General features: G+C 40.3%; 1 pseudogene; it reads right to left on the minus strand.

The window, feature by feature from the left end:
- Positions 1-529: 529 nt before the first annotated feature.
- On the minus strand, positions 530-1,747 carry LOC117703192 (alpha-enolase pseudogene; annotated as a pseudogene).
- Positions 1,748-17,094: the final 15,347 nt, after the last annotated feature.

Consider the following 17,094-nt stretch of genomic DNA (forward strand, 5'->3'; position numbering starts at 1 on the left):
CTAAAGAAAAACAAAGGAGTGGAGAAGGCTGGAGGGAAAGTTGGGGGATAGGACTGGGAGCAAAAGGAGGGAGAGGAAACTGTCCTCAGGAAGTCATACATGAGAAAAGAAAAAATAATTTTTATTTCTTTTTCAAATTTAAGGCCTCTTTTTTCAATACTTGCTGTTACATGTATTTGTATGTGTATAGATACTTTCTTCTTTGTTTCTGCAGCTTTTACTTTTCATGTAACCACTGTGGGGACAGGGTTTCTTGCCTGTGCCTATCCTACAGAATATACCAGAGTTCTGAAGGCTCCAGACACTACCTGGGAAGTCAGGTGACAGAACCAATGATTCAGACCAATCACATGATTGCAAAGCTAGGCGTCTTCAGCAGGGCTCCATGTGGTCAGGCATGTCTTTGAACTTCTAAGAAAGTAGTGACTTGGAAAGGGCAAACAATAGGCCTGCTTTGAGCCACATCAATGACATCAGTGACAGGGAAAACCTAAACAGCTGGTGGCTCCAGGGACCTCCAGTCCAAGCCTTACTTGGCCAGGGGCTTCCTGTAGGACCTCCAAGCAAACTTGGATTTGCTGCCCAGCTCTTTCTCAGTCTTAAGGATCTAATTGTACTTGGCTAGGTGCTCAGATCCTCAAGAGGTACCAGTCTTGATCTGCCAAGTGCAGAGCCCCACCACCAGGTCAGCAATGAAAGTATCCTCGGCCTCCCCACTACACCCACTGGACTGGGTCAACTTGCATGCCCGCATAGACTAGTTCACAGAGCCTATCTGATTCACTTTGAGCGGGAGGCAGTTGCAGAACTTCTTGCCTACAGCCTTTGCAATCTGCTTAGGGTTGGTTACTGTGAGATCACCTACCACCACCACCTGGATGCCTGCACTAACTGTGAACTTCTGCCAAATTTCCCAGTTGTTCTGGTCAAAGGGGTCTTCAATGGACACCACTGAATACTCCTAGATGAAGGATTTGTACAGGCTAGCCAGCTGCTCAGGTATGATGTACCTGCTGTAATTGTCCAGAGACATGAAGTCCAGGCCATACTTACCAGACTTGTAGAACTCAGAGGTAGCCATGCCCATGCTGATGACAACCTGGTCAGTGTAGCTAGCCTTTACAATTACAGTGTTGAGCAGCTCCAGTGATGCTTTCTTCTTCAGGATGTTAAGTCCAAATTGTCCCTCATCACTCACATTGGTGGCATCCTTCCCATATATATTCTTGATGATGTACTTCAGGTTGTGGTAATCCTCCAATGTATGCATGGCATTCCAGAAATAAGATGCCCCAACAGGCAGGATTATGAACTCTTGCATGGCCAGTTTGTTGCCAGCATGAGAACTGCTATTGATCATACTGAAAGCTGAGACATGCAGGGTTGCCAGCCAGGTCAGCAATGTGACAGTAAAGGGCCACTCCATTTTCCATGGCATCAGCTTTTCAGACAGCCAGAGACACTTCCAGGATGACATTTGGACCAAATTTAGATTTATTCTCATTGTCGTCCATCTTGATCATTAGTTTTTAAGTCTTCTCTTGCTCTACAGCATTCAGTTTCTTGCTACTCAGAGCAGGTCCAATGGTCTTGTTGATGTGCTCAATAGCCTTGTGGCACCCTTCTCCAGAAAGCATGCCATATTGTAAAGGAGTTCTAGGGCCTCATAGATTCCAGTGGATGCACTGGTGGACACAGCATCTTAGAAGAGACCTTTTGCAGTGTAGAGATCCACCTCAACAGTAGGATTCCCACTGGGAGTCAAAGATCTCTCAAGCATGGATTTTGGGAATACATGTGGTGAAGTTCTGGCTGTCAGATCACTGCAAAGAATGGAAAGGTTCTGCAGACACTGAAGAGGGACCAGCACTCTACACATAATTTCTTAAATATATAGATAAACCTAGTTCAGTCTGTATAATGTTAGTTTCATTTCTCTGACTTTAGAGTTGACTATTTGGTATTGAATAACCAATTGATATGTTCATCCTTGGGGAAGACTATTTCTTGCACTTTCAGAACTCCTTAGTTCTCAGGGGCATCTCTGCTTATTCACTGAAGGCCTGGATTCAGCCATAGGACTAAGGCAGACTGCTAGCACAATGGCTTGGGTCTCTGTGGAAAAACACTGAAACAGCTATTGTAAACAAGCAGCTTTGGTGGATAGTTGCCAGGCTCTAGTCATAGACCTTGTAGATAGGCGACCTTGGGTAGATAGTACCAACTTAGATTAGGATAAGTGAATCATAGGCGGAGTCATAGTGGCCTGTCCCCAAACCTTCACCCAGCTGACACACTGTTCTGGAAGATATTTGTACTCCCCCTGAACACCTACGTTCCTGCCTCATCCCCTTCCCCACATCCTGCCTTTTTGTGTATATAACCTGTGTGTGAAAAAGTAAAAATTGCAGTTTGATCAGCCTATAGACAAGCTGCTCGTTCTCTGTGTTCACTTGTCTCCCATCTTCTCGTCCAGGTGACCTCCCTGGACCCCTGTTTAATGCCCTGCTGGACAGGACACTTAGCTGCCTATAGTTCTTTTTGTAGGGTTGAGGTCTTTTAGCTTTTCCTCATTGAGGTTGGCATGTCTGTTACTGCGGACCTTGTTCAGATCCTATTTATTCAGTGATGTTGTTGAGATTGAATGAGTGTAGCATCTCATATTCTCTTTATTCTCAGCACTGTAGAGCAGAGGTACATTGATCATCATGAGTTCCTGGCCAGCAGGAGTTTCGGGGTGAGATGCTGTCTCTAAACCAACAAAATCAAGCAAAACAAACAAACAAACAGCAAAAACAACCAAACAAAACCAAAAATAAGCAAGAATACAAAGTCACATATTTTTCTACTTCTGCTAAATAAACAGTGCCTAACTCTCTTTAGATGTAACCCATATTTCTCTTATCCTCCTAAATATGAAGTGGCACTTATCACTCTGTGGATTGCATGAATGCTTATATGCTGAGCATGCACGAGACTCTGCTCTTTTTGGACCAAAAGTATTTCATGATGACAAAAAGTATTTCAGGCTGCCTATTATTAACTTTCTCCTGAGACAAAATTGAGTAAGCAGAAAATTCTGAAAGTAGTTTAGTAAAAACTGTGGGTTTTTTTTATTGCTGTTTTATCAATGCCCAGGCTCCTACTAGCTTTTCATGTAGCCAAGGACAACTTTGAACTTCTGCTCATCCTGTTCTACTACCCAGATGCTTATACAGAGACCAGATGAAACAACTATTATCCTTGGACTGAGAAACTACTAGATTCTTGTACTTATAGCTGCCCACTGTAGGGTCAGTTGGACTCTAGACTATAAGTCACTCTAATAATTTTCCTTAATATATATAAACATTCCATAAGTTCTGTGACTCTACAGAATACTGACTAATACAGATGGTATGTGAGCCCCAAATTCTGCAATTCAGTTGTGCACAGTATAGTTAACAGCTGCTCGAGGTCCTATTGTCTTCGAAGGTGTCTTCCTGCAATTTTCCAGATATCTTACCATAAAGGTCACTTACAGCACAAATATACATACTAACCCACTATCATTTTAAATGACCAGGCTTTAATTCTGTCCAGGCCCCATCTTCTGAGCCTTCTAACCTGCCCTCCTCCCACCCTCTGCTCTCCGTGTGTGTGTGTGTGTGTGTGTGTTTGTGTGTGTGTGTGTGTGTGTGTGTGAATTTGTTTTATTTTTACCAGTAAGCATGTAAGCAATAGATCTTTCAATGATATTTTTGTGACTGAGTAACATTATTATCATTATAAATATTTGAGGCAAATATGGTGAGTGGGTTAATAACAGTAATAGCAAGTTTGTCCTATTATCAGCTTAGTAAAATTTATACACAAACTGTAAATATTTCAGGAGTTGTTATTGACTCAATTTAAATTATCGCTTTATTTCATTCTTAAATTATTTCCATTTTAAGTCATTTCTAAATTTAATTCTAAATTTTTAGCAATTCTACTGCTTGAATTCAGAGCTTCATGCATGGAGGCAAGTATTCTACCACTGAATTATCTCCTTTATCTTTGTTTTTGTTTGTTGGTTGGTTGGTTGTTTTTGTTTCTTTTTTTGTTTTTTTTTTTTTATTAAGTAAATTTCACTGGCCTAATTTTTTTAAAGAAGATATAATAAGGGAAAACTAAAATTAGCACAGGGGAATTAAACAAAACAAACAAACAAAGAAAATATACCAAACGAAGACACAAGAAGCAGACAGCAATTTATTTGTTCACTCTTAGCTAGAGAGGATGCACTTAGTCCTGGTTCAACTTGATGTACCAGGGTGGGTACACCCATGGGGGGGGGGGCTTTCTTTGAGGATACGAGATGGGAGAAATGGGGAAGAGGGTGTGAGGATGGACTAGGAGGATAGGAAGAAGGGGTCTGAAATTGCTTTCCAAAGTGAATAAATAAATTAGTGAGAGAGAGAGAGAGAGAGAGAGAGAGAGAGAGAGAGAGAGAGAGAGAGATTTCACAGCAAGATTGGAGAAGAGGAGCTTGGAAGAATAAATGAAGGAGAAAATATAGTCAGGATTTATCATGTTTAGAAAAGTACAAGAGGAATTGACTCTATTTTTACTTTATTTTCTTACTCTATTAATATTTATTTATTTATTTATTTCAATACATCCAAACTAATTACTTTTCACTCTACTGTTCCAATCACTCTCTCTCCCCTCCACCAGATCTACCCATCCTCCTTTATCCATATACTTAGGGTTAAAATTCTTTACTCAAGAAGCCATCTCAAGCCCCATTGTTTTAAGCTATCAAAAGTCTTAAGGTGGAATGGGAAGATGGTGCACCAGGCAAAGGCACTTGTAACTAAGCCTGACAACATGAGTACAATCCTCAAGCACCATATGGTAGAAGGTGAGAGCTGACTTTTATAAGTTGTCTTCTGTCTCACACACCACAGACATACACACACACACACACACACACAGAGAGAGAGAGAGACAGAGACAGAGACAGAGACAGAGACACAGAGACACAGAGACACAGACACAGAGAAAGACAGAGACACAGACACAGAGAAAGACAGAGACATTGACAGAGAAACACAGAGAGACAGAGAGACAGATTAAACAAATGTAATATAATGTCAATGTGTAAACCAAAATATAAAACATTAATCCACTTTAATGTTCATCTTTTATATAATAAGCATAAACAGTCACTTTATTTATTTTTTGAGTTTTCATAAATGGACATAGAAAAATAAAACTTTCCTTTATTGTAGCTCACTTATCTCAATTAGTGCTGTCCATATGTTCATGCATGTGTATCTACCTACCTATCTATCTATCTATCTATCTATCTATCTATCTATCTATCTGTTGGAGTATGAATGACCTACAGAGGCTATACTTCAAAAGAAAACTATCTCTCCCAGCAGCCATGCACTACATATAGCTTGTTAGCTTTATAAACTGCTCACTCATCAATGCTAGAATTTTCACTGGCTTGATCTTGTTCAGGTCTTGTATTGTCAGCACTAATTAGATTCAGTGGGTTAAAAATAAAAAGACAACATGAAGTTGGTAAGGAGGTATATTGGATCTGGCAGGATTTGGAATAGAGAAAAAGGTGGATATGATCAAAATACATCACATACATGTATGAAATTCTCTAAGAATATATATAGATGTCATGTAAAAATATACTTGTTTGTGGAGACTATGCCTTTTTTTGTTTTAATAAATAACATTTTCTCTTACAGAATAGTGAAGGAGGCAACTTATTTTGTATGATTGTTGAAAAGCTGGCAAAATTCCCTGCTCCCAGCTGGTTTATTTTGAGAGCTTACTAGATAACTCCTGGAGTTGTCCTGAATATTACTCTCCTCAGGGCCTTACGACTTCTCATGCAGATCCATATTTTATTTTAATGACAGTAAGGCTCTGCAAATTCCAATGGGTCTTACAATCACCAGCACTGCAGAAATGCAGCCTGGTGCATCTTGTCTATAAAACATTCAAGTTTCTCACATAGTTTCTGCAAAGTATATAACCCAGGACATTTTAAGAAGGCAAAATGTTTCTGCTAGGAAACAATATGTGTAAATGATTGTCATGGTTTGCAAAGTATGTTTATTTAATGGAAGAAGTTTCCATATTAAAATATGAGATATTTTATGTATAAATTAATAAAAATTAAAACTTAGGAAATATTTCTTGAAATATCAAATTTAGTTCTATTATGCACGTGGATTATTATTGCCTAATGATATTTTAGCCACTAAAGTATGTATGTCTGGAGTTTACAATCTTTTAAAACATATATGTATCTCTAAATATTTTGATATAATAAAAACTACATAATCTGTCTTTGATTCTTATGAATTATTGAGTGTTTATTATTACACATAAACAAAATCCATTGGAACTTCCAGTGGTGTTTGCTAATAAATAACTGGTAAATGAGGACAAGCAGTTTGCTTCAGGATGAGACTTGTCCTCAGAAAATTTGAGGCCCAATAGACACAATCATCAATGTGATAAGATTCACCGTTCACCACCAGCAATGACAGACATCGTCAATATAATCTATCTAACAATGCATTGACACAATTTTCAAGGAAGTATTTGTAGGAGATAGCGTGAAAACACTGCTCACCAGGTCTGGGAAGAAGGCTCGGATGTTAAGAATTGGTACTTTCTTCTAGAAGATCTGTCTGTTTTGCAGGACCTTACTCTGTGCATCTTTTTTTTTCTTTTTTATTTATTTTATTTTATATTTTATTTACATTTAAGATGCAATCCCCTTTCCCCATTTCCCCTCCCTAGAAAACCCCTGTCCCATGCCCCCCCTTTCCTTTTTGCTTTTATACGATTTTTTTAAAATGTTAATCAAAGGATTTATAAGTTTGGTAATGCTCAATCAGAAGCGTAACCCAATACTCAACCTAGATATAAAAACTATCTTTGACTGGTGGAGACATGTGAACATCTGCCTCCATGCCCCCTCTCTCTTTCTCTCTCTCATCACCTAGCTTCTCCTCTTCTTCATCTTCTCTCCTTGTTCCATCTCTTCCTCTCAGTACTCCTTCCCATTTAGCTCCTCCTACATATCACTCTTCCTGTTAAAGTAGAACTTTTCTCTCAAAATACAATTAGAGCATACTTATTCTTAATTGTACCAGTGAGGTACAAGATAGTCCTAATACCCAGTCCATCATTCTGTTGACTAACCAGAACCTCTGTCATCTCTTCTAACTAAAACACTTACTTTTGATCCTGGCTTTTTGGCTTTAAAATAAATGTCAGCTGAAAACCATCTACTCAGATCTTTTCTCTCAAAGTAAATAGCCAGGATTGGTTATGAGACTATAGGTCTTCAACCCCATCATAAATCCAGAATGACTGAGTTAGGTGAAGTTATGGGAAGCACTAAGCATAGCTTCTAAAACTTAGCCAATTTATAGAGACCGCTGAACACCTGAAAAGCCCCTATACTACCGAATGTTGGAGCATCAAATCTTCAGCCTTCTGGCCCAGAATTATCTGACAGACCTTAGTGATGCAGGATTATTAAGGGCTGATTACTCTGTCTAAGCAGATATAATCAGTCGACTATTCTGCATGTGTGTCCTTTTCTGGACAGTAATTTGTCTGTAGATGGAGAGAGGCAATTCTTGCCTAGTGGCTGTCACCGCACAACTGGAGTATCTCCAAGGATGCTCAATTTCTTCTTAGAGTCCACGACAGGAAGCTGTCAGGAGCAGACAGGTCTCTAATCATAATGAACATTAATATATAAATATTTGTAGCGTCAGTTCTATGGACTTCTGATGTTTTGAAAACCAACTATCCATGTAAGGTAACCTGGACTGTTGTCTGTTCACTCCTCTCAGCTATTTCTAAATAAAATATGGAAAACACCCTAACAATAAACTCAAAACCAAGAATTTGCTATAGTCCCTTAACTCATAGATTAACCATCCCAAATCAGTTAAAAAGGGGCTGGGTCTAGGCCTTGTATTCCTAAATGTGTTATACAGGCACAATGCCCATGAGAGTATCAATATTCATCTCATTTTTATATTAATAAGAAGCTCGTACCAATGAAAACCTTAAATTTGAAATCAAAGTAAATTTTGTACCATTTAAGAAATTATAACTTCATCTTGATAATAATTATACAGATTTCTACCAATAGGTTATGACTGTGCAATAAGTCCTAGCTAATCCCCCCTGTTCCAACAAAACCACTACTTTTCCCTAGAAAGACAGACCATTATTAACCACATTAGTCCCCAAGCTCAGGGGATAGGGGCGCTGACTCTTCTTTAACTTCTTCAAACTGATTAAGGGAGTTGAGATTTTAGAAGAGGGGTGGGGGGAAGAGTAAGTTGATAAGCCTCTGATGCTGTGTCTTCACTGAATCCAGATGGAATTCCAGGACATCGGAGGTTTGGGCAGGTCTGCTCAGTATGCCTGATGAGTAGATACACCAAGGCTGTGTATTCTGCAATATACAATTCTCAGAACAAGTTTTAGTATCAAGAAAAAAAATTTCCCACCCCCAGGGGGCTGACATTTTTTTTTAAAGATGTTGGTTCTGACGACTTTTTTTTCTGCTTGTTAAAATTGGTTGTAGTATTTACGTTTCAGATTTTATCCCCTTACCCTACTTCCTCCCACCACCCAGAAACCTCCTATCCCATCCCCCTCCTCATGCTTCTATGAGGCAGTGACCACACCTACCCCACTCACTATCCCCTCCCCGCCCTCACATTCCCCCCCCCCCCACTGTGTGTTCATTTTCTTTATGGGACCAGGAAACTCCTCGACCACCTATGTCTGACAAGGCCATCCTCCCCTACATGTACCTCTGGAGTCTTGGGTCCCTCCCTATGTGTTCCCAGGCTGGTGGTTTAGACCCTGGGGGCCTCTGGTTGTTTGGTATTGTTTCTTTCCATCTGGGGTCACTAACCCTTTCTGCTTCTTCAGTCCTCTCACTAAGTTCTCCATTGAGAAACCCCTGATCATATCAGTGGTTAACTGTGAGCATCGTCCTCTGAGTGTGTTAGTCTTTGGCAGACCTCTAAGGAGACAGCTATATCATGTTCCTCACATTATGCACTTCCAGCCATCCACAACAGTGTTTAGCTTAGGTGGCTGTACATGGGGTGAATACCCAGGTGGAATGGTCTCCTGATGGTCCCTCCTTCAGTTTCTGTTCCATGTTTTGTTTCCCTATTTGCTCCCTTGAGCATTTTTGTTTCTCATTCTAAGTAGAACTGAGGCATCCCCTCTTGGTTTTCCTTCTTCATGAGCTTCATGTGGTCTATGGGTTGAGTCTTCGCTAATCCAAGCTTTTGAGCTAACATCCGTGGAGATATGTTTGTGTAACTATCTTCTTTTGGGGTTTTTGGAAGATTACTTTCTTGCTTTTTCTAGGATGTAGTTTCCCTCCTTGTGTTGGAGTTTTCCGCCAATTATTCTTTGAAGTGCTGGATTTGTGTTGAGATACTGTGTAAATTTGGGTTTGTCATGGAATATTTTGGTTTCTCCATCAATAATGATTGACAGTTTTGCTGGGTATAGTAGTCTGGGCTGGCATTTGTGTTCTCTTAGGGTCTGTATGATATCGGTCCAGGATCTTCTGGCTTTTATGGTCTCTGGTGAGAAGTCTGGTGTAATTCTTATAGGTCTGCCTTTATATGTTACTTTGCCTTTTTCCCTTACTGCTTTTAGTATTTTTTCTTTGTTTTGTACATTTGATGTTTTGACTATTATATGGCGGGAAGTATTTCTTTTCTGGTCTAAACTATTTGGAGTTCTGTAGGCTTCTTGTATATGTATGGACATCTCTTTCTTTAGGTTAGGGAAGTTTTCCTCTATAATTTTGTTGAGGATATTTACTGGTCCTTTAAGTTGGGTGTCTTCCCCCTCATCTATACCTATTATCCTTAGGTTTGGCCTTCTCATTGTGTCTTGGATTTCTTGTATATTTTGGGTTAGTAGCTTTTTGTATTTTGCATTTTCTTTGACAGTTGTGTCAATGTTTTCCATGGTATCTTCTGCACATGAGATTCTCTCTTCCATCTCTTATATTCTCTTGGTGATACTTGTGTCTATGACTCCTGATCTTTTTTTTTATGTTTTCTATCTCCAGAGTATTGTCCCTTTGTGATTTCTTTATTGTTTCTACTTCCATTTTTAGATCCTGCATGGTTCTGTTTAATTCCTTTTCCCGTTTGGTTGCATTTTCTTGCAATTCCTTAAGGGATTTTTGTGTTTCCTCTTTAATGGTTTCTATCTGTCTACCAGTGCTCTCCTTAAGTTCTTTGAGAGTGTTATTTATGTCTTTCTTAAAGCCCTCTATCATCTCATGAGAAGTGATTTTAATTCTGATTCCTGCTTTTCTGGTGTGATGGGGTGTTCAGGGCTTGCTCTGATGGGGGAGCTGGGTTCTAATGATGCCATGTAACTTTGGTTTCTGTTGCTTATGTTCTTGCTCTTGCCTTTTGCCATCTGGTTAACTCTAGTGCTGCCTGTATTTGCTGTCTCTGACTGAAGCCTGTCTTTCCAGTTATCTAGCTTGTGTCTGATCTCCTAGGGATCCAGATGTCTCTGTGATCTTTTCCAGCTGCACTGATTACAGTGGTACCTCTAGGATGCCTCAGGATATGGTGCCTCCAAGGTAGTAATCCAGCTATGTGTCTGCTGTTCTGGGTGCAGTGTCTCCTCTAGAATATCTCAGGATATGTTGTCTGACGCTCTGAGTTCAGTTGTTCCTCTGTGGCTCTGGATTGAGTGGACCTTCCAGTAGGTCTCAGGTGGAATCTGGGGTCCACACAACAGCAGACCTGGCAGAGGTCTGATCCAGGCCTCAGATCTGAGAACTAGTTTCTAAGACACTGTCCAAGTTAGAATGCCTGGGATCCCTGCTTCCTCTGGGTTCTTGGAGGTTGGGGGCAGAGCTGCCACCCAAGATCTGCTCAGTGCTCTGGCCCAGACCGGAAGGACTACTCTGTGCATCTTACAGATAACTATAAATTTAGCTCCAAATGATTTGATTTCTATTTCTAGAATCCTTGGTACACAAATTTATACTTGCATAGACCATAACACAGAGGAGCACATTATATATAATTTTTAAACCAAACTTAGAATTCTTATACCTCTACTGGATGTTCTTCTGTACACAATCTAGCAGCCTTTATAATATAATATTAAGTGTAAGAGTTTCCAGAGTGATTGTACAAACTTGCAATCTCACCAGCAGCAGAGGAGTGTTCGTCTTTTTCCACATTCTCAAAAGCAACTGCTGTGTGGGGCGGTGCGGTGGGCTGTGAGAAGCACCTGGTTGCTTGCTGGAGCAGGAGCTTGGAACCCTGGAACCTTACTGGATGGCAGGAGTTCAGCTCTGCTCCCAGGCCCTGGTTCTTTTCATTTAGCTTCAGCCCTCCAACAACCACTCCCACAGAGAGGTCTATGGCCAACAGTCAGGAGGAACAGGCCTCAGGCCCTAGAGAGATTTACATACTAATGAGGTACCTGAAGGCCATAGGGTGGAGCCAATTAACCATTCTTCCCCAGTTCCTCCCCCCTCTCTCCTTCCCTATTTAACTCATGTCTGCCCTGGGTTTTTGGGGGGGGGGGGGTGCATCTAGATCCATCCACCATCCTCTTAAAGCCTGTAAAAACCCAGGGACTTACTCATGTCATTGGGTCTGTGCAGTGAGCCACAGCAGCCATGCCTAACTTCCAGCCTGGAGGAACCCCCTTGTGTTCCCAGCCACACTACAGCCAATCACCTACACTGCTGTCACCTGATTTTTTGATTGTAGCCATTGTGACTGGTGTGAGGTGGTATCTCAGGGTTGTTTTGATGTGCATTTCCCTGAGGACTAAGGATGTTGAACATTTCTTTAGGTGCCTCTCAGCCTGATTTTCTGAGGAACAGCCATTTGAGATTTTTTAGTTGAGAATTCTTTGTTTATCTCTGAACCCCATTTTTAATAGGGTTATTTAATTCTCCATAGTCTAACGTCTTGAGTTCTTTGTATATATTGGATATTAGCCTTCTATTGAATATAGGATTGGTAAAGATCTTTGTCCAATCTGTTTTGTCCTATTGTCAGTGTCCTTTGCCTTACAGAAGCTTTGCAATTTTATGAGGTTCCATTTGTCGATTTTTGACCTTAAAGCATAAGCCATTGATGTTCTGTTCAGGAAATTTTCCCCTGTGCCCATGTATTCGAGCCTCTTCCCCACTTTCTCTTCTATTAGTTTCAGTGTATTTTGTTTTATATGGAGGTCCTTTATCCACTTGGACTTGAGCTTTGTACAAGAAGATAAGAATGAATCGATTTGCATTCTTCTACAGGCTGACCACCAGTCTGGCGGTTCCTCAGAAAATCAGGCATAGTATTACTTGAAGACTCAACTATACCACTCCTGGGACAGTGTCCAAAACATTTTTCACTATGTTCATAGCAGCCTTATTTATTATAGCCAGAAGCTGGAAAACACTCAGATGTCCTTCAACAGAGGAATGGATTCAGAAAATGTGGTACAGTTAAACAATGGAGCACTACTCAGCTATTAAAATCAATGGCTTCATGAAATTCTTAGGCAAATGTATGGGCCTAGAAAATATCATCCTGAGTGAGGAAACCCAATCACAAAAGAACACACATGATATGCACACACTGATAAGTGGATTCCAAAAGCTCAGAATACCCAAGATACAATTCACAGACCACCTGAAACTCAAGAAGGAAAACCAAATTGTGGATGCTTAGGTCCTTCTTAGAAGGGGGAATAAAATAGTCATGGAATTAAATACATAGACAACGTGTGGAGCAGAGACTGAAGGAAAGGCCATACAGAGACTGCCCCACCTGGGGATCCATCCCATATGCAGTCACCAAACCCAAACACTATTATGGATGCCAAGAAGTACATGATGACAAGAGTCTGATATACCTGTCTCCTGAGTGTTGAGAACACACTGCCAAAAGTCTTGGGGGTTAAATTGTTAGAGCCTGCACTGCCCCAAGCTGCTCCAGTTTTTGGGTTGGGGTTCAGCAAGAGAGGGAGTAAGGACAGATGTGAAGAATGGAGACCAGACAGAGTGTGATTCAATCCCATTTATTCTTTAGTCTCTCTTCGTCTCTCCAAGTCCCAAGTCTTGAGTTCCTAGTCCCTAGTTCCTAGTCCCTAGTGTCTTCAAGTTCCAAGTTTCCAGTTCCAAGTTCTATTCTTGAGTCTCATCCAAGGACAAGTGTCTAATAATTTCTTCTGTCTGCCTCTCACCTTTTATATCTCATTTCTAAGCCACGCCTTTAAGGCTCACCTTTAAGTCTTATCTCTAAATCACACCTTTAAGTCACACCTTTAACTCTCACACACCCAAGGGAAAATCCTGGGTATCTAAAACAAGATGTTATCAGAGTGTGCTCAGCTGTTGTAGGCTAATGTAATCAAGTCTCTTGTCAGGGTATATGGCTCAAGATGGATGCAAGGATAATAGCTGCTTTCTGTCAGCTCCCCACACCTGAGAAGTTCTATCAAAGCCTGATGAACACAGAGGTGGATCCTCACAGCCAACCATTGGACTGAGCATGAGGTCTCCAATGGAGGAGTTAGAAAAAGGACTGAAGGATCTGAAGGGGTTTGCAACTCCATAGGAAAAACAAAAATATCAACCAAGCAGAACTCACAGAACTCTCAAGGACTAAACCACCAACCAAAGAGTAAATATGGAGGGACCCATGGCTCCAGCCACATATGTATCGGAGGATGGCCTTGCTGGGCATCAGTGGGAGAAGAGGCCCATGGTCCTATTAAGGATTGATGCCCCAGTGTAGGGGAATTTGAGGGCAGGTAGGTGGGAGTGGGAGAGTGGGTGGGGGAACACCCTCATAGAAGCAGGGCAATGGGGGATGAAATAGGGTGTTTCTGGGAGAAGACCAGGAAAGGGGATAACATTTAAAATGTAAATAAAGAAAATTGCCAATAAAGTAAAAGAAAAAATAGTGTAAGAGTTTCTCTGACTTCTGTGAGCCTTAAACTATGTTAATATAACCCTAGAGAAAAAAAATTACAAACCTAGATCTGTAGGCCATCAGGTTGAAATATAGCTCAGAAACTATTTACTACTGATATCTGAAGAGGGACAATCTCATGTGACTGAGATTCAAGTAGGATCAGACACTTTCCCTGTTGGGGGCCGACTTTCTGCAACATTTATTTTGGCCGCCCCAACGTGGGGCTAGTGTGGACCCCAACATTTCCCCAAGAAGACAGTGCCAAAATCTGATGAAGCAATAAGAATCTGAGGGGAATAGTTTTGGACCAAGGGCCACACATAATTACTTTGTGCTGTGGTCTCAGTGAGTGAATAGGGAGCAAACTGCTTCCCCCTAAATAATATGCTAATATTGTATATTAATTAATTAACTATATAATTAGATTTTGTAGCATTCAAAATAAGTTGTAGACATTTGTCAATGAAAAGGAAACAGGATCTTCATTAACTGCTCTGATATATTTACTCATCAAGACTTTTATATTTTATACCAGGATATCCCACTGATGCATGACATTTGTGCAGTCAAAACATAAACCTCTTTTGTTAAGTTCATAACTGCAAAAGTTTATTATAAAATTTACATATATGAAAGTGAAAGAATCATACAATTTTAATTAAGGTATGCATTGCATTCACATTAAATTGGAAGAAAATAATTGCTTTGGGAAAGAAAATGACATATCCATATAAAAATACAGTATCTAAATAGTCTCAAAATGTATATTCCAGTTAATTCAGAGTTACATAGAAATAAAAAGGTGACAGCTAGCTGACACTCTGGTAACAAGATTTGTGTGACATTTTAAGGTTGATTCACACGAACTGCTTTTGACTACTTCACAGATCCTATCTGTGGCACTGGAATATAGACAAAAGTTTTTATGATTGTAAATGCACACGCAAGTACATACAATACACAATACTGTCTGAGCTTTCAGCAAAACATACCTACATACTCTTACACACTCTAACACACTTACACACACATACAATACAACAGTACTCTCTGTGATTCTAACAAAACACACACACTAATATACACAGACACATACACACTCACATACAAACAAATACAATTTAACGGTGCTATTGTGCTTCCAGAATAACCACACACATGTACACACACACACACACACACACACACACACACACACATATACACACACATACAATACCATAGTATTTTCCTTTCAGCAAAACACATACAAACACACTCACATTCACACATATACTTACTCACAAAATACAATAGTACTCTCTGTGCTTTCATCAAAACACACATATACATACTCTCATACAAACACACACACAAACCATACAACGTATTGTCTGTGTTCCAGAAAGCATACACACTCACACACATACACACACACACATGCACATACACACACACACACACACACACACACACACACACACACATGCACAGACACACACACATACAAACATGCACTATGAAATCTTTCCCTCTACTCTATAGGTGCAAAATGCAAAAAATAAATGTTGTCACTTCACAAAATCCCATGATTATCTTTAAAATGCTATTAATTTTGAAAATAGACTTAGGCTTCCTACAGTAGAACCTTTATAAAGTCATAAGGAAATAAGATGAGAGATTAGTCAATCTATCTATGTATGTGTCTGTCTGTCTGTTTGTCTTGAAATTATTACATATCTTGGCAGTTTTAAAGAGCTATTCATATAAAGGTAACTACACTGTACATTCTGAAATTATGAGCTCTGCAAGGAAGCTGGGCAAATTTGCAAATGGACATAATATTCTTAGGATTGAGGACTGACTCAATTTGAATTTCATAACTTTAATAAGAAATCATTATAGAAAAATCAAAAATAATAATCAATTAGGATAATTTTTATTGACAAAATTATTTGTACATTTTAAAACCTGATCAGTTTCCCCTCCCTCCTCTCCTCCTAGTCTCTTCCTCCCACTTCTACTCCATCCTCCCTCTTCTTCTCTCCATAAAAAGGGGAGGACATTGGCCAAGCCCCAGCATATCAAGCCACAGTAAGACTAGGTGTATCCTTTTCCACTGAGGCCAGACAAGGGATCCCAGATACAGTTTCTGTTTCTGATTTAGGAGTTCCACATGAAGACCTAGTATCACAATGGCTACATATGCACAGAGGGGCTAGGTCTGTCCCATGTATTCACACTAGTTGCTTGATTGTTTGTCTGCATGAGCCCCTATAGGTGAAAGTTATTTGACTATGTAGATTTTCTTGTAACGCACTTGACCACGGTGGATCACTCAATCCTTTTGCCCTTCTTCCACAGGATTCCTCGAGCTCCACTTAATGTTTGGCTATGGTCTCTGCATCAGTTTCCAACAGTTTCTGGGTGAAGCTCCTCTGATGACATTTATGCTAGGCTCCTATTTACAATGATAGCAGAATATAATTAATGGCATGGGGTGGGGGGGGGGGGCTCCCTCTCGTGGCATGGGCCTCAAACTGTTCCTGTCACTGATTAGCCCTTCTCTGAAATTTTAATTCATCTGTCACCCTGAGTATCTTGTAGGCAGGACAAATTGGGGGTCAAAGGTTTTGTGACTGGCCTGGTGTCCCAGTCTCTCCATTAGAAGTTTTGCCTGGTAACAGGAGATGTTCAATTCAGGCTCCATATTCCCTATTGCTGGGCATCTACCTATGATCACCCTCATAGATTCCTAGGAGTTTCCATTGTTATAAGTTTTAGCTCATCCCAGAGATGCTTCCCCACCCACTCCAGTTGTATCTCCCAGTTCTCTCTCCCAACCTAATCCCTCTTGTTCCCATTCTCACTCCCTTCCCCACCCAGTCTTCTCCCTCCATCTAGCCCAAATGTCTAATCTTTTTCCCCTCCTCAGTGAAATTCAAGCATGTCTTCTTGGACCTTCGTTGTTACTTAGCTTTTGGAGGGTTGTAGTTTACACCCTGGTTATCCTGTACTTTATGACTAATATATACTTATAAGTGAGTACAAACCATATCTGTCTTTCTGGGTCTGAGTTACCTCACTAAGGATGATC

The sequence above is a fragment of the Arvicanthis niloticus genome, chromosome 2, assembly GCF_011762505.2.
Source record: "Arvicanthis niloticus isolate mArvNil1 chromosome 2, mArvNil1.pat.X, whole genome shotgun sequence".
NCBI classification, from domain to species: Eukaryota; Metazoa; Chordata; class Mammalia; order Rodentia; family Muridae; genus Arvicanthis; species Arvicanthis niloticus.